This window comes from Macrobrachium rosenbergii, chromosome 50 (assembly GCF_040412425.1).
Source record: "Macrobrachium rosenbergii isolate ZJJX-2024 chromosome 50, ASM4041242v1, whole genome shotgun sequence".
NCBI lineage: Eukaryota > Metazoa > Arthropoda > Malacostraca > Decapoda > Palaemonidae > Macrobrachium > Macrobrachium rosenbergii.
In genome coordinates this window covers 1525001-1548317 of record NC_089790.1, presented here as the reverse complement: position 1 = coordinate 1548317, position 23317 = coordinate 1525001, and the positions used below count along the sequence as shown (strand labels likewise).

General features: G+C 36.8%; 1 protein-coding gene across 3 annotated transcripts in view; it reads left to right on the top strand.

The window, feature by feature from the left end:
* LOC136832485 (uncharacterized) overlaps positions 1-23317 on the top strand; it is a 161907-nt gene that overhangs the window by 51566 nt on the left and 87024 nt on the right. For all 3 annotated transcript variants that reach the window (XM_067093366.1, XM_067093367.1, XM_067093369.1), the window contains exon 3: positions 17993-18036. The gene's annotated coding sequence lies outside the window, so the exon portion shown is untranslated. The remainder of the gene's footprint in view (positions 1-17992; positions 18037-23317) is intronic.

Here is a 23317-nt window from a genome sequence, read left to right as displayed (position 1 = left end):
TCAGTGGGGTTTCTCTTCAGTGGGGTTTCTCTCTCTCTCTCTCTCTCTCTCTCTTCTCAATTTATGGCTATTTAATATGTATATATATAGTTATAAATATAAGTATGAATATAAATATTTAAGGGGTTGGACGCACCTAGCTGTGGGTGTAACGTCTCTCTCTCTCTCTCTCTCTCTCTCTCTCTCTCTCTCTCTCTCTCTCTCTCTCTCTCTATGGCTATTTAATGTATACATACACACACACATATATAATGTGTGTATATATATACATAAATATATATAACGACTTGGTCACACCTATTTGTGGGTGTAACGTCTCTCTCTCTCTCTCTCTCTCTCTCTCTCTCTCTCTCTCTCTCTCTCTCTCTCTCTCTCTCTCTCGTTGGTTTCTTTGTTAGCTGTAATGGCTCTGCATATTTCCCTTGCATAACCCTGGGCTCATGTTTCACCAACCAATTAAGTAATTGGTTGGTGTCTCGTCATAAAGATAAACAACCTGTTAGTGGTTCAAGGATTTCAGGAGGTTTGGTGTTGTTTTGTTTGTTTATTTCTTCGTGAAATCTGTTAATAGCTTCAGAGAAATTGCTCTATCATAGGGGAAGGTAAGTTTAAAGGTGACTCAGGCTCAGGTGTGTTACGCTAAATGCTTCAAGGTAATGTTTGGTAAGGTACTGATGCAGATTTGTTTATCATTTTCTTTATCATTTTCTTACCTTCCAAAAGAGTGCTTGATTGAATTGCGTCCTTTATTTTTATCTATTTTAATGTCTTTCAATTCTAGCTGGGCTATTTTAATGGAAACTGCCCGCTGTTTGTGTCACTTATAGTCATTAAGTGCAGTACCGTAAGGATTTTGATTCTATTAGTACAGTAGACTCTTTGCGTCTCTCAGCTGCCGGGGTTTGATTCTATTAGTACAGTAGACTCTTTATATATATATCAGCTGCCGGGGTTTAATTACATATATACATACATAAATATATGTATAAATCTATTTATATATATATACTGTATATGAGTGTATATGTATTCGTATGTATATATATATATATATATATATATATATATAATATATACATATATTTAAATGTGTGTCTGTCTGTATGTGTGAGTGCGTATTCCGGCGTGTATGCGGGTATTTCCTGTTATTTCAACTTTAGGTCATAGGAAGTATATCATTCAAGTTTACAATAAAAAAAGAAATTAGATTCTTTTCTCTGTTAGGGAAAGTCTCTTTTGAATGAATAAAAAATGTATACTAATGCGTGTACGCTCACGCTGCCGGGCACTAACACGCATACCCTTGTAGTTGACTTTTTTTTTTTTTTTTTTAGGAAAGCACCTACCTCCAGCGTAGAGTTAATTGTTCTATACATTACCAGGTTGCAAAGTTAACATCTCTTGATTGAAATCACCAAAAGGTTTTTTTAACAGAGCGAAACAATCAGAGAATAATATTTCAACCTAATGATTACTTGGTTAAACAATATCCAGAATCACATTACAAAAAACTCACTTTTCTGTGGGATTCGCTGCACCAATATGTTAAAAAAATGGACCAAAATGTTAACAGTTGTTTATTTTCCATTGTTCACGCTGTAGTTCAGCCTTCATGGCCTCAGTTAGAAGAGCAACGAGAAGAACAAATCTTAATAGATCCATTTTATAGCACAGAATGTGAGAGTCATCTGCCTTTTATCAAGTAATTCTGCGGTACAAAGCAGAAGCGTCAAATCACGACAGTCATTCCCGCGCCTTGTGTAAGTGCCTACTGAGGGTGAGGGTTCTTTGCGGCGTTCCTTCGGCCCCCAGCTGCAACCCCCTCCGTTCTTTTTACTGTGCCTCCTTGCATATTCTCTTTCTTCCATCTTACTTTCCACCCTCTCCTCTAGTGCAGCTGCGAGGTTTTTCTCCTATGTTTACAACTTTCAAACCTTGTACTGTCAGTTTCCGTTTCAGCGCTGAATGAACACATAGGTCCCAGCGCTTGGGCTTTGGTCTAAACTCTATATTCAATTCAATTCAGATTTCTTAGCAAGGTCCCGGCCTACCAGAACCAACCGTCAACTCGAATACAGTGCAAAGACGTAGCGTTTTTTTACAGCCATGCCCCCTTCCGCAAAACACCTGTCCCAAATAATAAACTCGGTGTAATGGCGGGGCACAAAGGTGTAACAATGGCAGTGTGGCCCGTTCTCGCTTTAACGTCAGCCTAATGCCAAGGTACGTCACTCCGGGTAGGGGGGGAAAATTGGCCTCTGCCAAGGGAACAATGGCGCCTTATTGGCGTTCTCTATGGAAAGTGATTAGCGCCTCTTTTAATAAAGAAGCCTTAATGTGACAGTGATGGGACGCCTGCTGCCCACCCCCCCATCCCACCCGCTCCCACGCCCATCCCCCTGGAATGGATGGGGCGTAATTACAGGGCGTGCTTATATAATCTTCAGCAAAGCGGGTTTTGGGCCTAAAGCCTCCATAGTGGAGATGGTTCATGCAAATTGTAGACTTTCCTTTTGTGTTTTTGTGATTTGTTATCAGAGTAGTAGGTGAGCAACTGGCCTTAGAGAGAGAGAGAGAGAGAGAGAGAGAGAGAGAGAGAGAGAGAGAGACGTACGAATTCATGACCTCAACAGACATTGTAGGCGGTCGACATCCGGTTTGTCGGAGAGCATAATTATCTTGTTCGATTAATTTTGCACTTTCAGGTATTTCTTGCTGTGCAGTGTACGTTCCTGGGCTGTGCTGATGTGAAGGGAACATGATGTGTAATACACACACACACACACACACACACATATATATATATATATATATATATATATATATATATATATATATATATATATATATATATATATATAATATATATATATATATATATAATATCTCTTGAAAAGCGAAGGGTGATAAGTCATGCAATCCTGTCTCAAAGATGCCAATTTTATTTTCAATATTTTTTTTTTAAAGCCAGATGAATTTCCCATTGGATACGCGATTCTCTTCAAGAAAACTGCCACAGCTGTTGGAGGAATTCCAATTTGTAATGAGGACTAGTTTCCCAAGGAGGAGGAGTTATTCTTTTGGCCGGAAAGCTGAGGAAAAAAAGGTTAACGAAGTTCGTTTTTGGGTGGCAGGAGGAGGAGGAGGAGGAGGAAGGGGGAGGGGGGGAAGATGTTGGTGATTGTTGGAGTAGGGAGTTGGAGGTGGGGGACGGAGTTGTTGCCTGAAATGATGAGCTGAAATTCACCGGAGAACCTGATCTGATGAGGCCTCAATTCATCGACTTTTAAAAAGTTTGTTTTTTGTGAAACTTCCTTCATGCATCACAGTCTGGATTTAGCGTTATGAGGCATTACAGACCATTCAGGGCGTTATTTTTAAATATGCTTTCAAAAACCGTGTAAGTGAAAAGTGACGTAGTCTCCCTGTCAACATGTGTCATTTTTCTAATAATTGTTTCGTGACCCAGAATTGACGGTGATTTTACTGGCTAAGTATAAAACGTTTGCCGATATACCTTCCCTTCTTGGTATGGTCTCAAAGAAATTGATTTTGTTCCAGCTCTGAAACTGAAGCCGAATGATTCAGTGAGGTCAGGAAGAAAAGAATTCCGGTTCCTTTGGGGATATTATCGTCTAGAGAGAAGGTAATCGACTTCGTAAAAAAAAAAAATTACCTTTTAAAATACTTCTTTTCCGTTCTCAAATTTCAAATCTTTTCCATTCGTTTGGGCATCCAAAAATATAAAGTTCAGCCGGTCATTTCCAACTTCCTCTCTTTAGTTTTCCGACAAAGTTTGAGTTCCGTTTGAGTTTAATAAAGGATTTTGATTAATGATATGTTATTACTGTAAGAGAACCAATAATCTCTTTTCGTAAAGGAAATAATTGAAAGTAAGACAGTGAAAGTCCTGATAGGCTTGAGAATTGTTTTGGCTAGAGTTCTAAGCCATCTTGAGGTTTTTCTCTAGAGAAGGACAAGAAAAGACGTATAGTGCTCTAGGAATGTTTTGTCTTACGTTTTTTGTCTGGAAAGGAAGAAGAAAAGACGTATATTGCCCTAGGAATGTTTTGTCTAGAAAGGAAGAAAAGACGTATAGTGCTCTAGGAATGTTTTGTCTAGAAAGGAAGAAAAGACGTATAGTTCTCTAGGAACGTTTTGACCTTACTAAGCATGTCAAAGAAAAACTCAAATGGGAAACTGATGTGTAATTATTTTTAATAGCTTAAAATCAAACACAAACTCCATATTTGACCAACGTTTTATTGTTATCTCGACTTGCACGAGACATACGAATGTAAACGACTCACTCTGCAAGGCTCCGATGAACAAAGAGGAATCGGTCAAAAGGTAGCCTCGTCCACTTGTTAAACCTGAACCTGCACCATTTAACTAATGTGAAGACGGCGTATACTCATTTGCAAAGAATTATATAACGCCTTTGTTTAGATTCAAATCAGGTTAACTCCCAGTTGCTCGGGTGTTGAAGAGGGAACCAATTAAACTCTTTCATTAACAGAAACCAAGGTGGCCCCGGTCGTAAAATACGTTCCTGATAGATTGGACGACCATAAAAGATAGATTTATCGATTGCTTAAAACCAACCGTTCCCACTGCAGCGTCCACGTCTGATCTGAGAGGCGTTCGCACGCCAACTGGGTATTAATGGGGTATTTTGGAATGAAGCGTAATGTTTCTCGGTTGATTTATTCACAAGTTGTTATGGGGACGTTGAGGAGAGGCGTGTAATGTTTCTCATTAGATTAGTACGCAATTTTGTCTTGGAACGTTTAAGGAATTAGAAGTAATGTTTCTCAGTTGATTAAATGGGATATTAATACGTGGAGTTTGGAGAGAAGACTGTAATGAATCTGATTTTATTAAATCGAATAATTCAAAGACGCTGTAGCGAAAGATGTAATGTTTCTCATTAGATTAGTTCACATATTTGTCTTGGAACGTTTAAGGAATTAAAAGTAATGTTTCTCAGTTAATTAAATCGGATATTAATACGTGCAGTTTGGAGAGAAGACTGTAATGAATCTGATTTGATTAAATCGAATGATTCAAAGACGCTGTAGCGAAAGATGTAATGTTTCTCTTCAGATTAATGTTCGGAAGGCAATTACAAGTCAAGCGCAGGAATTGCCCATCAGACTGATTGTAATTACCACTCGGCGCCCTTTCGAAAAAAAAAAAAAAAAAAAAAGTGGGCCCCTTTCATCGCTCCCTCGTCAATTGAGATATTTGATTGGTGCAGAATATTTATGAAAATTAGAATCATCCTTAACTTTTAACAGCTTGCAATCGCCGCTTGATCAGGCGTGATTGACGATGATGAATAATGCATGCCATCTTTTCAAGACTGCAGCTAATTAGCCTTTACGTCAGGCTGTGACATGGTCCTAATTTGCCGAAATAATTGGGATGGCTTAGTGCCTTTGTTTATTTTTTATTTATTTTTTTTTGTGGGGGGGGGTACTTACAAGCGAGTTTCTGAATTAATTGCCTGTTTTTTTTTTCTTACATTTTTACATTTTCATTATCTGCTAATATTGCTGTGAGGAGCAGAATGATTGAATTTAATTAGCTGATCTTTTACCTTACATAGTGATTGAGTTTTTATATTTTTACCTGTGCCTTATACTTCAGAATATGCTAATGCTACTGGAGTTATTTAAAAGGAGTATCAAGTGAATCCATTATGCAGAATGCGAGACTCAACTTTCTAATCTGTCGCAGTTTTAGGTTGTCGACTTTGCTTCTAATTTTTCATCAGGTCAACAGCGGTCATCAAAAGAGCAAATGGGTCTACCCTACTTTTTCTTTTTCCATTGCATTTAGTACGCTCTTTTTTTCTCAACTCTTTTATTCCACCCCTCTGAATATTTTTCGTGTGAAGGACGAGACACTTTATATATTAGTGATCGTATAAAATGATATATGGACGAACGGAGAAAGTTTAACAATATAATGTATATATGGACTTTATTATTATTATTATTATTATTATTATTATTATTATTATTATTATTATTATTATTATTATTATTATTATTCATTTCCTTTCTAGCTTACGTGATTGAAGATTGTCTGTCGTTCGTCTGTGCATATGCTTGTCTGTCTGGCGTGAACATTTTACATTTTTTATTCATTCTTCAGAACTACTGGATCAGTTTCACCAAAAAATTGGTAAACAGCATCTTCGAGTAAAAAGAGATTCTAGTTTGTTTAGGCGAGGCGTGTCCCCTTCTAATGGGATATAATGAAGAGATAGTGAGAATAGGGTGGGTCTCATTATAAATACAATTCTCTAGAATTACGATGCTGGTTTCATTTCTTTCCGGCCGCCTCGTAACACCCGTCAAACCACACCTTACCATAATAACTCGGTGGAAATTAGAAACCTCAGAATCACTCGGTTTTCAATCGCCATACCTCAGAAGGATCTCGCGCTCCAATTTTCTTTTTCTTTCAAGATGGCGGATAATTCACTCTTCCCCCAAAACTCAGGCGAGGCTCGATTCATAACCATTCTTCATTTTGCCCTTCAGACGCGATTGGAAAATGACAGTAAGTTGTCCATCCCGTCGGCATCCATAAAAACACACACATACACAAAAATGGCAGTTGCATTTTGATGAATAATTGGAAAGAAGAATCACATTTCAGTTAAGAAAAACGCTCTAGAGAACAAACCATTGAGAATAAATAACGCTGTTTAATGGACAACCATAAATTAGCAAAGCAATTAAATGAAAAAATGCTCACAAAACATACCGTGGGCGCCATTGCGTATTAGGGGCGTTATTTTATTGGCTACATACAATGTCGCCCACGACGGTAAAAAGAATTTTATTCGTCTGTTTCCCGGTCGTATCGAGCTGCAAAAAAAAAATGGACGGTTTAAGATCTTTACCGTTTCGTCATTTCCACATTCTGTAGTTAGTGTCTCCCAGAGCAAAGTGATATCGTTTTAGTATTGCTGTATTTGGATAGCTATGTGGTGGTGGTGATGGTTATTTATTATATATATATATATATATATATATATATATATATATATATATATATATATATATATATATATATAGGTATGGAATACTGACGTTTAATTACACTTTATTAGATTTGTCTAAATGCCATTGAGCTCACCGTTATTTATGAGAATTCAAATAAAAAAAATAGATGTATATTTCGAGTTATAAGTTTTAGATAACCTTAAATAAGTTTAAAATATCTAAGATTCTGTTTTCAGAACCAAACAAAAATTTCACATTTTTAAGTAATCAAGGTAATAAAAAAAAGCATCTCAAACAGAGAGAGAGAGAGAGAGAGAGAGAGAGAGAGAGAGAGAGAGAGAGAGAGAGAGAGAAAGTGAAAGGCCTGAGCGTAAAGGCTTTGAGGAATGCATGCGAACATCCATATTAATGTGAATGTGGAAGTAACATGCGATGAAGCCGAAGCCACAGGTCTGGGCAGTACATTCAGACACGCCCGGATTGGTCAGCTGATGACTCCACAAGATCAGCGAATGGTGAGATGAATGTGAGGTTAAATGAATGATGAATGATGATGAATGCTTCACAACAAAGTAAGTGAGATGAATATGGCGGTGTTTTCAGAGAGCTTTCATATTTGGGGAATTTCGTTAATGTTATAGATATTTTTATAGTAAATATAAATAACTTGAAGTTATCTGCCGTTGGTGGGGAGACCTTGGTTGGAAATAATCTGTTGCATTTTTTGTTACGTTTTCAAATTTCATTGTTTCATTTGTTGCCGTTTCAGAAGATTTTTAAAAAATTTTTTTCTTAATTTATCAATTCCTGGAATGATGTTTGCGGTAGGTAAAGCCAGCAGATTCGAGTCCTGAAGGGAGCCCGTGATAACGAGAGTTCGAGAAGTCAGGTGGAGGTGACTTACTCTAACCAGGTGAGCTGGGGGAGCCAGGTCTTAAAAGCAGGTCCCTGTTTGGCTTTGTAATTAACCGAGATGATTGCAGCCAGGCAGGTAAACGTACCAGGGGTCGAAATAGCTGATGGAATTTCCTGGAGGGATTTGTAACCCAATGTGGCTCTATCTTTTCCAATTGTTTTTCGTCGTTGAATGCGTTCTGGCCAAGCTGATTCTTGAAATAAATAAATAAATCAATATATATATATATATATATATATATATATATATATATATATATATATATATATATATATATATATATATATATATATATATAATGCACTGGATCTTTCGTAGACAGTAACCCCCAACAAAGTTGGGGGATCGTTATCTAGGAGTAATATCTCTTGGAGGTCGTTATCTAGGACTAATATTTCTTGGTGGTCATTATCTTTATATTTACAGTCTTTTGTTTATGTTTATACATTAATCCCCAACGGGGCTTGTCCTAAACACGCCGCAAAGTTGGATACATACCGGGTTAAAACCCTAAGGGGGAAACTATCTAAGAAAGATTCAATGCATTATTTAATCTCGCTTAGTTTTTAGTCTCCAGAACGTTTTATTATTCTTATATAATATTCCTTCCTCGTCTCCCTTCAAGATTACCGCATAAATCTCCTGTCCAGCTTCTTCAATGGGCAGGTTTCTTCCCAACTTTTTCAGATTCGTATCTTCATGACTTGTTTCCCGAAGCTGTTTTCCCATCTAGTGGCCTCTTATTTAATCATTTTAAGTGCATCTGTGGGGCCCTTGTGGCGTATGTGTTTGTGTGTGTGTGTGTGTGTGTGTGTGTGTTGTACGATCGTTTGTGATTGGTGGTTGTGGCTGGTGGGCTGTACCGGTTCCTTAATTAGCCGAGGAGTAACAAACAGCTACCGAAACCTGTCTCGGGTATTAAAAAGGTTCGTCGATGGCCGATCTAGCTTGCCAGACATCAGTGTCAGTCATTACGTTGGCATTTTCCCCATATACATTTTAGAATTATTTTTAATTTTAGTTCCAGTCCTTATTGTGGTTTATTTCATTCACCCGAAAGAGAGCTTGATAAAAATAATGGAAGTGTTCTGCAATCAAGGGACTACTGAAATAAGGCTGAATCGAGATGCAACTAAATTTTAGTCCAAGGCTCACTGGATTTTTCGTTTTACTTTGAGACGATTCTTGAATAAGACAACCATCCATGTAATATTTTGGTAATGAAATGATTACTGGATTAGCCCCGTTATTTTGAGAGTAAAATGGAGCTTCTGCAATCAAAAGACCATTGGATTAGCCTCGTTATTTTGAAAGGAGTCTTTGACGAAAGAATGCAACTACCGTTTAATCAAAATACCATTGTCCTCTGCTATGGTAAGACCTTTGGATTAACCTGGCATTTTTGGGTGGAAGACTGAGTAAAAGAATGATTTTTTATAACAATCCAAAGACCATTCGCTTGATCAGGTTTGATGTAGGGGAGAATTAAGACATAGCTGGAATTGTTTCGAATCAAAAGATGGCCGCTGGTCGCTACAGTTCGGAATGTCAGATCGTTTTGTGTTTTTATGAATCTAAATCATCGAACCCTCTTTTTTTCGGAAGAAAATTATATCCGTGTATGGGTGGTTTTCATTATGATATAAATTCGTGTTATTACGTTTATGACTTGAAAGATATTTACCATAATGAAATGATCTTTATATCACGCCTACATCCAGCATAAATTAGAAAATTTTTGTGCTCAAATTGCGAAATAGGAAAAAGGCTTTGAAACATGGTATTTCCTCCAAGCACCTTTTTTTTTTTTTGCTCTCAGGAACTAAGGAAATCAGTCAGTAAACCTAGATAACGCTAGAGAAACTATCCTCGTAGCTCGGTGCAAACGTCCAAGAAATATTGCCTGAGTTATGGGGTTACGACCAGAGTGAGCGCAGCCAGTATTTCAAACCGAAAGGACATTGTTGAATAAAGCGGAAACGCCCCTTTTTTCGTCGTCAAGAACGAGAATTTTACGAGATTTGATACGAAATTCGTTAACCCATGACTGCAGATGGGAATCCTCTTGTAGAGCAGTACAAAGGAAGCATGAATTTCAACTTGTTCGAATGTCAAAAACCCATTACCTTTGAAGTGGACAGACTTCTTTGGGGGAGAACAAATTACAGTTATAACTTCAAGTCCGTCTTTTTGTCGAATCACGGTTTTTGTGATCAAACGGGTTGTGTGGGCTTTGTGCTCGAGCCTCCGTAATCTAGAAGAATAAAAAAGTATTGTTCGTAAATTATGAGGGATAAGAGAGTAATTTGATATCTCTGAGTGAGCCTCATGTTTTGTGGGCGTGGGCGAGTAATAGTGCTTACTGTACTTAACCTGGGTTTTGAATTGTTCCCGATCATACGGCTGGTTTGTTCTGATGACTTAAACTGATGTCTCTCCATATCCCCAGTTATTTTCTTTTTTATTTATTTATTTTTTTGAATGGGGTACTGTTGTCACGTGACTTAATTTACGAGTTCGTTCAGGGATGTTTAATATTGTTAAGTTGTCGCCCATGTGACTGATGTTTTGGTAAAGAAATGTCGAAGCTATGGTATTAGCTCATGATACACACACACACACACATACACACATATCTATCTATCTATCTATCTACCCAGATTTATGAATGGAAAGTAGGCTAAATACCTGAATGTTATAGATGGGAGATGTCGTACCGATAGAAAATTCTTTCTTGAGAGATTTTATACGAATCAAATTTGCAGATGTTTTAATTCAAGTGTCGGATTCTGAGATAAAATAATAGGTAAACACGCATTTTTCTTCACTCTGTCTTGCTTTGTAACGAGATGGAATCATCAAGACCACCATTGCTATAGTTGGCCGAAAGTTGGTAACCAGAAGGATGAGAACGGGGTCTCTAGGTAACAAATTCTTTTTAATCAGACCAAAAGCAGGTGTCAGTTACAGTATTCACTTCCAGAGAGAGTAATGGCCATTGTGCAAGTGAGATATTACCAGAGGGTTTAGAGAGAGAGAGAGAGAGAGAGAGAGAGAGAGAGAGAGAGAGAGAGTCCAGGAATGTAATGACTGTCTCCCTGTCATGTCAGTGCACTGAAATGCTAGTTGGGAGTAATTGGAGTTCCGCCAGGGGAGGTTCTGGTAAGAGTCAACCATCGTCCTCCCTCAGAGGTGATAGTCCCATCCCTATGTCACGGGCCTTTGACCCTTAAGACATCCTGTAGGATACGTCCGCCGATTTATTGTCCGGTGAATGATAGATTGATTATACTTTGTGTCACTTTCTCCCAATCTGGATGTCGCTGGCTCTGATCACTTGATTTCTTTTGCCGCCGCTTCTGGATTTAATTATTTTTTTTTTTCTCATCTCTGTCTCTCTGTGTGTGTCAGCTTGTCAAAGCTATATACACGTATATGTATGTATGTATGTATGATATATATATATATATATATATATATATATATATATATATATATATATATATAATTTATTAACATTATCACATATACAAATATTGTTCTGTGTATTGGTAGAATTATTAACAGAACCTCATTGAAACTGGATGGTATCTAACTAAATACTCCATTGGGTACCATCCAGTTTGAATGAGGTCCTGTTAGTAATATATATATATATATATATATATATATATATATATATATATATATATATTATATATTTATATATTTATATATTTATATATATATATATATATATATATATATATATATATATATATATATATATATATATATATATATACACACAGTATATATTCCAAAGGAAGCAGCTCATGATCTCAGCAGTATGGAAATTAGGTCCTTCCTTCACATTCAGAGGCTAAATGCTCTAACAGAATTTATTTCCAGTTTCCCCGATCCAATCTGCTTCGTCTCCTCACAAAAGATCAGGTATATATATATATATATACTTCATGCTGCCCCCCCGCCCCCGAAAGAATCGTTTACCTGGGGAACATAATATCGACAACTCTTCCTTTCACCGTAAGCGGTGAGATCGGCTCCGTCGAAACTTGGCAGACCCTCCGATCGACTCTCCGAAGCCGTGTGAAACGAAGCAAAGGTCATTTTTGTCCGGTGGGCGTGTTGTTGGCCTAACATCCACCTGAAATATCGGCCAAAATCTGTCCATGAATTTTGGGGGATCCGAGGCAAGGGTTTCACCAGTTCCCGTCGACAATTTATGGTTCTTGAAAGTCGAGAATTTTTATTTACTCTTTTCAGTGTTCCCACAGTCCTGTGACATCTGACAGTTTGAGGTCGGGTCTGTCTTCACCCAAGGGGAGATATTAGTTTAATACCGCTTTTTTTTTTTTTTTTTCCAAGTGGCTAAATAAAAAAAACTGGTCATCTTTTCAATTTTTTTTGTGTCTTCAACATAGAGCATGGAAAAGGAACTGTAGAACTGCGAGGCTGGATAGTTAGTGGAGCAGGAAAAAAACAAGGGGGGTAGAAAAGGTCTGCAGTTCCGGTCAAATTATATAAAAATTAACGGTTGTAGGGAAATATGCAAGAAGAGAACGTCTCATGACATTTCGCTCGCTCCAACGCTGCAGCGGATGAGCTGAGTCCCGAGCGGTATGATTTGACTGTCAGTTTCATGTTATACGGAACAGTTGCAAAATCGGCGGAGAGTATTGCCTTTATATTGCAATTGCATCATCTCGTGTCATTTTGTTGTGAAAGTCCGATTCGATTAATTCCCCCCCCCCCCCGGTTCTTCCTGACTTCATGTGAATGCTATAACTGAAAGGGAATTTCAAAATACATCGAAACCAGTCGTGTTTTTCATTCTGCGTAACATCTTTTTTGTATCGTTGGGCTCTCATGGAATTCTCTCTCCTGCCAAGCGAGTAAAGAAATGCAGGAATAAGGGAAATATTTCGATGCAAGTTATGAAGAGATAATTCAGCAAAATTAATTTTTTTCTCTGTATGACAATAACTGTTACTTCATCGAATGAGAACGGCGCCTGAAGGCTGCATAAAATCTTTATTGGTAACATTGTCGTTGCGTCGAGGTTTAAAATTGATTTTCCCTTGACTTCAAGTTGAAGAATCCGTTTTAGCCCAGACTATCTTTTTTAAGTGAACCATTAAAAATTGATGAAGAATCTGCTTTAGCACAGACTTTTGTTTTTTTCAAGTTGAACGATAAGAAATTGATGATGTTTTGGATGCAAATAATGAATTTTCTAAACAGTTTTTTTTTATTGTCATTATTGACCTTACAGACTTGTTTTTTTCAAGTTGAACGATAAGAAATTGATGTTTTGGATGCAAATAATGAATTTTCTAAACAGTTTTTTTTTTATTGTCCTCATTGGCCTTAGAAACTAAATTATGGGAGTTGTATGATTATTATTATTGCTGTTTTTGTTTGTGATATTGTTATTATTATTATTGTTTGTGTAAATACAATGCTTTCGTTTGTACTTTGTACTGCATCATCTTCAACTTTCCTTCATTATCCATTTGAACTTTCTACTTCTTTTGTTCGGATGTGGAAAAAAAAAGCTCTGTCAGTCTCCTGATATTTTCAAAGAACATTTTCTCCATTTTTCTGTCTCCGCCTCAACTTAGTTACGCTTTATCCTATCTTGTTTCCTCTTGATTTATCGCCTTCCCCCTCATCCTCTTACCATCAGTATCGTGCAAGAACAGTTGCTCTATTGTATAAGTTATTTTGTTTCCTTTTTTCTTACCACTTCATTATGCGTACGTTTTTTGTATTCTCCTTGACTCTTGTCGAGACGATCGAGTATTGAATAGGTGGCTTATTGCGTTTGGATTCAAATCCTATTTAGGTTTGAATGTCAGGAATTTAAGCTGGGGAAAACCTTACGACCCCTAGTTTTGTGGGGACCTGGGGCATGGGACCTAGGGTGGGTGGGAGGGAGGGGTGTTGGTTGCTTGACATCCACACAAAGAAGAAGAATTCTAAAAGAACAGAACGATGCAAGAACGCCACTCTACCTGATTATAAGCGCTTTCGAAAAGAATTCCCCGAAACTTTCTCATGGAAAGGCGCTTGATTACCAAGGTAAACTGGATATCCCGTATTTAGATGACCCTTTGTCCCTTCTAAGAAAGTCTGTTGCAGCGTGATTGAGTACTAGGAATTATTCTAACAAGAGGATTTCTTTGTCAGATATCCCATTGAATACCCACCCACAATTCCACTTGCTAAGGCCTGCGTGTTGTTGCTCCTTCTCTTATGGATTCGTATGCTGGGGGCTTCGGTCCTAGCCTTGGAGATTATTATAATTCTCCCATTCGTCTGCTGTCAGGTGGAGCTCATTGTGTTCTCGTAACCTGCAGATTTGATCTTTTGATTTGGATTCTCACCTTGTTTGGGAAGTTATTTTTGTATGTGCGTGTGAGCTAAGTAATATTATCAGTAGTCATTATGATTATGATGATAGAGCGATATATGTTGTAGGAGTGATATTTGTTGTAGGTTTACAATATATTCAAGAGTCTTGGATAGACTTCTGAAGATGTTTTTTTTATCACTGCTTCCATAATGCGTTTTATAGTGAACGTTTCAAAATTCCAAAGAGTACATGACTGCTTTGATGAAGGCCTGTACTGGAAAGTGCAAGAGGACCTCTTTTGGTTTTTAACGTGTCTCAGGAAACAAGTAGGATGTACGAGAGATCCTCAGGCCAGAAGCAATGCCTTGTAGGACTGATCAAACTGAATCGACATTTTTGATTGTTACCATGGACTTGCAGCCTCAGAGACTTAGGTCGAGAGTCACAAGGTAAGATATTTGTTTACATTCGTTTATACAACTGTCGCAGGGATCAATTCTTTTGCCTAACTATGGATAGGAGTTCATGTATCGTATCTGCTTTAGACTGCATAAATGGTTTTATGCATCATACGGAAATTTCTCATTTTAATTAAATGATTTTTAGATCTATGGCCTAACAGTTTGAGCGATGAATTTGCGTGTGTTTTGATGTGTTATAGTATATATACAAATTGCCTTTTATGTGTTCTATATATGTATGTATGTATGTATATATATATATATATATATATATATATATATATATATATATATATATATATATATATATATATATATATATATATATATTATATATATACACAAGACTGCCACTCTCCTGGGCACAATATTCTCATCGAAAATCAAATGGAAATAAATCGCTTACGTGGAAGAATAAGGAAATATAAACAAAAAACTGCTTTAGGGGGCATCAAAGCTCTTGCTCATAAATAAAACCGAGTGAGTGTCGCATTCCCTCAAACTCCATCGACGCATCTCTTCAAGAGAACGTCTAAAGCTTCTGACGGCTCAAGCTGCCAAGAACGAGGTCCACCGTCAGCCGGGTGTGAATAAGCGTTTAATGAGACAGATTGATACCTTCCGTTCGGCAGTAAATCAGGATTGCCGCGCTCGCAATTTGGAGCTTGGCCCGTGTGCTGTGACCTTTGAGAATTTGGCGATCGCTGACCTAAGTTTGTTTATTTTGGCGTCTGTGACCGGCGTTTTTGCAACGCCCTATTATGGTAGTGCCAAATCAGTCTGGTCTTTGTTATGTTGGGAAGTATGTGTATAAAACGATATGTATCTCTCTCTCTCTCTCTCTCTCTCTCTCTCTCTCTCTCTCTCTCTCTCTCTCTCTCTCTCTCTCCAGAGTAGTGAACTGATTTTAAAACGTTCAAGATATAATCTTTGAGACATTTCCTTATCGTGTATTACATATTTGGTACATTTATGTCCAGGAGCCAATAACATATGCTTACTGAAAGGTAAATCACTCACTTAATGGCCTCTTGTCACTCGCAAAGTAGCAAAAGGACTTAATGGTCTCTTGTCGCTTGCAAAATAGGAAAAGGAATCAAATGGCATACTGAAAATGAAAAACTCCAGGTACAGAGTGGAAGCAGAGGAAATTCCCAAATCCGTCACTTGAAGACAAGAAACAATTAACGAGTCCAGTCAATCACCTGGAAACGAGTTTCCAGAATGTGACTGTGCAATTCTGCAGTCTGGGAAGCGTCACGTGAATGACATTAAGGAAAGAGAAAATGCAACGGAAGATTCGACAATGATACGCCAATGACACGCAGCTTAACGCCTCTTTTGCAATGACAGGTAACTGAGACAGGTGATTGAGATTTTTTGAATGTATATTGCCGTGACGTGATCGCCCGCTGACGGGTGTAACCAGGGGTGTGACAGACAGACAGACAGACAACCTGTAGACAGTGATCGCCGGAAAGTAACGAGCTGAAGATGAATGAGGATGATTACCGAGATGAATGGAGGTGATTAGTAGTTCTTGTCTTCGAGGCACGACGTGAAAGGTTGCGACGGGATTCAGTGATGATTGATAGTGAAGTCTGGGAGTGAATCTTTGTGATGAATGAAGGTAATGAATACATGGCAAGCATGAAATTTAATAATGATTATGACCCTTGTAGCTTTTATTTTTTAGTTTTTTTTTTTGTTATTTTCTCTTTTTCCTTTTTTTTCTTTTTTACATTTACTCTAAGATGAATTTCTTTCAATATAAAAAAGAGCTACGGAAGAAAATCATCTCCATGAATCAAGGACGACTGGGCCTGTAATCGCCTGTAGCGAGAAACTCATTTAACTCTCACTTAAAAAAATTTTTAGATCTTTCTTTCGCCTCGAATTCCAGTCTATAAAGAAAAAAGGTCCATACGTAAGTTTTATGTAAACTATTGTTCAAATGAACCTAGCCATTCCGCTGTCAGGTTGAACCCATGTAACTACAGTCATGTTAGGCTAAGTTAGTTCGGTTTAAATATACAGTGGGTGCTGTTGCTTTGCATAAATACAAAGACCTAGAAGGGTACTCGCACATAAATAGTCATTTAGCTGAGGAATGTCCTAAGTTATTGTTGGAATTAACAGAATCTCGGAAATATGAAAAAAAACTTCAGCACAAGAGAGGTTGAATTGCGAAGACCCTCTCGCTCGGCTGATGGCGTGATGTAGGTTTCACTGAAATAAGTTCTTAGTTTTCTGTAAAAGAAAACTGTTGTGCCGGCTTTGTCTGTCCGTCCGCACCTTTTTTTTTTTTGTCCGCCCTCAGGTTCTTATAAGCTACTGAGGCTAGAGGGCTGCAAATTGATATGTTGATCATCCACCCTCCGATCATCAAACGTGCTGAATTGCAGCCCTCTAGCCTCTGTAGTTTTTATTTTATTTAAGGTTAAAGTTAGCCATGATCGTGTGTCTGGCAATGCTATAGGACAGGCTACCTGGCCGTGGTTAAAGTTTCATGGGCCGCGGCTCATGCAGCGTTGTACTTTACAGAAAACTCGATTGCGCCGAAGAAACTTCGGCGTATTTTTTCCTCGCTTTTTTTTTTGTGACTTCTGGGAGCATACGTTTTCAGTATTTTTCAATAAGCTAACTGGTCTGGTTTCAACATACCCTGTATATATATATGTATATATATATATCAGATATATATATATATATATATATATATATATATATACATATAAAAAATAGGTATATATATATATATATATATATATATATATATATATATATATATATATATATATATATATATATATATATATATATATATATATATAACTTTTCTTTCCTACTCATACTGTCTCCTCCTTCAGTTCTTGTCTTTCTTAAAAAAATAGGCACAAGGACAGTAAAATCCACTGAATTACTCGCTTTAAAAAAAAGTAAAAAAAAAAAAAAAACTCGTTTGTACGGAACATCGAAGTACGTGCTCTGCACAAAGTAATGGCCTCTCACGGAGCACGTATTTTAATGTTCCGTGCGAAGAGGAACCCAAAAGATAAAAGCAAAGGTCGATTTTACTCTCATAAGAGCATTGGATCAATGTCGGATTTGTAATTTGTAGATAAACAAATGTGGAAGTCATTTTTATAGATAAATAATCCCTGTTACTCTTTCTTAATTTGAAAATAAACGAAGTAATTTTTATACATAAATAATCCCTCAACTTTTATTTCAGGAAACCGCAAATGTCTTTTGGAAATCATATCCAGCTCATCAAAGGTAAGATGGATTTATTTTATCGTTCATTTTCTAATCTTAATAGACGCGTGCATATGTAGATAGAGTGTGTGCAAGAGAATACATTATCGATTGTAATTAAATTGGGTTTAAACTGGTCTCATGATTAGTCAGCTTTATTCGAACCGGGGGAGACGTTATTTTCCCTGTGGTTCAGTTGAGACAGAACCCGGAAGTGTATGATACTTTTGTTCTATGCTTTTATCTCTCTTGACATATATCTAGGAAACCTCATCTCGTTACCAGCACACGACGCTGTAATGGGTTATTGTCTCTTAAATTTTTGTGGTTTCTGTTTAGTCAGGATGAAGGAAGTGCTTAAAATCTGTCCAAAATTTTAAAGGAGGTGGTCCATTTTTTAAGGGTTAGTCTTGTTTGTTTATTTGTTAGATCGGATTCTAAACATTGAAAGTAGATGAACATTTTAGTTATTTTGTCTCTCTCTCTCTCTCTCTCTCTCTCTCTCTCTCTCTCTCTCTCTCTCTCTCTTCTCTCTCTCTCTTCTCACACACACATATATGTATATGTGTTTATGCAAATAAATATACATCCATACATACATACACACATATATACAGTATATATGTGTGTGTGTGTGTGTATGTAAGTATATTTAAAGGTTGAGTTGAGAATTCAATTTCATTGTCTTACTGGATTATGTAAATAAGATATTTTTGTTGCCGGACAAATGTTCAAATGCATAGTTATGACATCCATTTTTTATTTTTCGTTAAATTTTTATTTACCAACCTTCAGTTAGAGCTGAGCTAGAATTTTTTTTTTATATAAAAGAGAACCTCTCTTTGGCGGAATACTCTACAAGAATAAGTGGCTCCCGATTTGGCACGAAAATGGAAAGTGAAACAGTGATGGCCAGTCTCTCTCTCTCTCTCTCTCTCTCTCTCTCTGCTTTCTTTTCTCTGTGTGTTGCAACAGTGATGGAGTCACGACATTCCGGTGCATGTTGCATGGACCCTTGCGGGAACATGAATCATCTGTGCATCAAGGTAAATTCCAAAATACCCAGTACATGACTGACCCAGTTCATGCCTTTGTTGCCATGTATGTACGAAATAGCTTTATACGCGCACGACACACGTACACACACTCACATATCTATATATCTGTTTATATATATATAATTTATAAATATATACATATATATAAATATATATATTATATGTATATATATAATATTATACATATATATACTGTATATATATATTATATGTATATATAAATATATACATATATATAAATATATATATATATATATAAATATATATATTATATGTATATATATATATATATATGTATATAGAGCTTTTTCCTATTAGAGGGAATGAGACTCCAGAATGTATCAGAATGTACTAGCTTTCTGGTTCTTAGCTAGTTCTTGTTTTGTGTTGAGAGAGAGAGAGAGAGAGAGAGAGAGAGAGAGAGAGAGAGAGAGAGAGAGAGAGCAGTAATGAAAAATCTGCTAAGTATTCTTGAAGAAAATATAAAATACCCAGTAACAAAAAAAAAAAAAAAAAAAGAGAACGACTCAGAACGAGGAAATGCGGTAAACTCTCTCGCTGGAAAGTAAAACTGGAAATGAGCGAATTGAAAAGAGAAATGAGTGCGATGAGAAAATGACGCGTTGGGAAATGGAGGAGAGGAAAAAAAAGAAAAAAAAAAAATTAATAGGACGAGCCCGGATGAAAGATTGGTATCGAAATAACAGGCATTTGAGATGTGATGAAATGGTTGGCCCAGGAACGTACTGGGGGTAGACCGGAGGGGGCGGGGGACTGGTCAACGCGAGGTCAATGCAAGTAGAGGTGACCTTTTCTCTAAACTCACTCTCTCTCTCTCTCTCCATATATATATATATATATATATATATATATATATATATATATATATATATATATATATATATATATATATATATATATATATATATATATATATATATATATATAAAATTCATATTTATATATATATATAAATATATATATAATTTATATATATATATATATATATATATATATATATATATATATATATATCTTTCTATCTTTCTTCTGTTAAAAAGCTTTGCTAAATTGCAAGAATAATTATAAAATATTTCTCTCTCTCTCTCTCTCTCTCTCTCTCTCTCTCTCTCTCTCTCTCTCTCTCTCTCTCTCTCTCTCTCTCTGCAGATAACATTCATCATAATCTATGAGTTCATCTATCTGCCTCTTACCTTTGCTAAGGAAATTAAGCGTTAATGGATTCGTAAAAGGAATAATGTCATTCTAGTTTGATTGGTATTTGAGCTAAACGTAAAAGTAAATTAAGATAATAACGAGTGAAATTTATTTTATTTTAATGGAATTAAGCTTTCATGTTCTGAAATATAGCTTACGGCTTTAAATTAATGTTCTCCCTTAGAATTTGCAATTATTACTCGGCTAGTCCTCGGTGTATTGAATCAGTCCTTGCTACGTCAGATTTGACCTTCGAGAATGAATTAGACATTCCTTGACGAATTACACCTTTCTTTGTTAAAGCCAACCGCCCCTTCTCCGACATCTTTTGTAATCTGACCTCGCAGTATCCAATTAGCTCCCGATTTGTTAAGTTTAAATTTGTTCGTGTCATTTTCGTCGTGATAACGAAACCTCTCGACTCATTGTATTGACCGTGATTATCCTGATAACTCTGTTTGATAACAGGATCTGTTGTTATTTGCGAGAGGTTATTCCTTCCTGCTAGCAGCCTCTTTGTCTTTCGAAGAATCCTAAGAAGTGGTTTGTCCAAAGGTGGACTTTTGAATTCTGTTCCTCCATTCGTTTTCCCTTACTTTAAATCTTCCATCTGGTCTGGTCTATCTATGGCCATTAGCATGTTTATTCCGTGTCCTGTTTGACGATGTCAAGTTCATATTTACTTTCCTAAAGGCCCATGAGATATATCTTTCATTTCAAGCTTTCCTTTACTTATGCATTGAACTATAAATTTTAAAGTTTATAAAGCTCTAAAGAACGGTGAAAGCTGAAAACATTGTAACATTTTATGGATATAATGCTTCTGAGACATTGGTTTTGTCCTGTTAAGAATTAGAGAGACCGCACATGCTATATCTCTACCCACGATGAACCTGGGGGATCCGGGCAGTTGGCCTTTGATGATTCAGTAGGTTGAAAGTTTTTGAGAGAATCAAGAGGAATATTTACTAATCAAGGTCTGGTAATATGGCCCATGATCGTCAGTGCTGATAATTCAGGCTAGATTCATTTGCAACATCTAATAAATAAAATGTCTGCAAAAAGAGACATTTATGAAGAAAATAGACATAGAGTGGATTGGTGCTTTATAGAGAAACATATTCAAGTAAAAAGGGTCTCCAGGATGAATGAACCAGTCACAGTAAAATTAATGAAATAAATATCGTAGTACATTTACAAGAAGTGGATAATGTTTACAAACTTGCCATTGCCAAGTAAATGTTACCACTGCATTTTATAAACGAGATTTACGTAAGTAACTCGGTCAGAAAAGTTACACGACTTTGCTTGACCTTGGGAGACCCTAATACATCACTTGAGATGCACAGACGATAAATCAGTATGCAGAGAAAAGGGGGCTGACGGATCACTTACCGGGGAACTGATAAAACCGGCGCCAACGATTCAAAATATGCACAAGAGGACGGCGCAGCGATGAAGCCATTAGAATGGAATGCGTCTCTGCCAATACACAGGAACTGCAAAAAAAGAAGAAGAAGATGATGATACGAGAAATGATGTAAGTTCTGATACGTAGCGCCAATTATGGTAGAGGAAAATTGCCTAATGGCTGAGGTATTTGAAGATGCAATCGTGGAAATATAACATCAGCGAACCACATTCAGTATGCACGAGGCATTAAGTGTTACGCAACGAACGCTCTTTGCGGACATTTGCGTGAGTGGCCTTCAGTACGTGAAGTAATTACGAACAGTGAGGCTGAAGATGACAAGAGACTGATGTGCTGTAGCTTCTTTCGCAAAGTGTCCTTGCGACAGAAATGCGCTTATGACATTGATTATGCAAAACGCAAATGGTTCCACCATTCAGGCTCTGTCAGTGGAACCCGGAAGCCTTAGATTCGATGGTGGTGGGTGGTTTCAACAATTTGACGTCGGAGGGGACACGAATGGCTATTTTTAGATTTATTTACTTATTCATTTATTTATTTTCATTCTGAGCGTCCAATCATTCTCCTGCATAAATTTTCGAGGTCGAGTTGTATATTTTATACTGTTGTAAAGGGCGTCGGTTCTGCTCAGAGAAGATGTACTTTAGAGGGACTCTTTTAAAAAGCATTTCAGGTTATTAATATTAAGCGTCTTTTTCTGTTCATCCATTTTTCATATTCACTACTCCTCTATCCAGTGCACATATTCGGAGTGGGGATGACTGCCACACCTAAATAGCTTTTATATTTCAATTCTCGCATCTCGCACAGTGAGTTTTCTTTGTGCATGATGCAGTAAAATTTTATATTTTTCGTAAACCATTGTCAGTGACACTTCAGATTCAGGCGTTATGTTCGATGCAATTTCTACATTTTGCTTGAGATTCAGTGATTTATGTTCTGTGTTCCTAGTTGGCCCCAAGGTCTGGACATATTGATATAAAACATTCTCTCTGACATTTTTAACTATAAAACTGCTTCTCACACTTGAGGCCTGACTTGAACATATATTCCTAAACAAACTCTTGCTTTACTCTCTATCAAAACTCGCCTTTTATATTCTGCATTGGCTCAAGTAATCTTATTTTCTTGCAGGACGCTCAGTGTTGCGTGTTTCCTTTGTAGAATGTTTCTCTCTCTCTTTCTTATTTATCTGGGAGAACAATTTGGGATGTGCTTATATACTTTTCAGTCGGTGGGTTTGCAGGTCGAATTTATTACACGGTCTCATTCCATCTGTAAAATCGTCCTTATTCTTTGTGGTGTATTTTCTAAGATTACCCAGAATGCAAAGATAAGTAATACACAAACAAACTATATTATGTAGGACTATTTAGTTCCCATCCATTTAGTTGGATGGATGTGAATAAGTAGTCCTTTCTAAGTCAAAATGATATAAATAATGATTCCAATAATAATTTTTTTTAGCTTTTTAATTTCTTAATTTACAGTAATTCATTATGAGCAATAGGTATGTAATGTCTACTTTGCATGAAAAAGTAATATGATAATGAGGCGTTTTATTTAGATAACCTTCCCTCGCTAATATAATTTA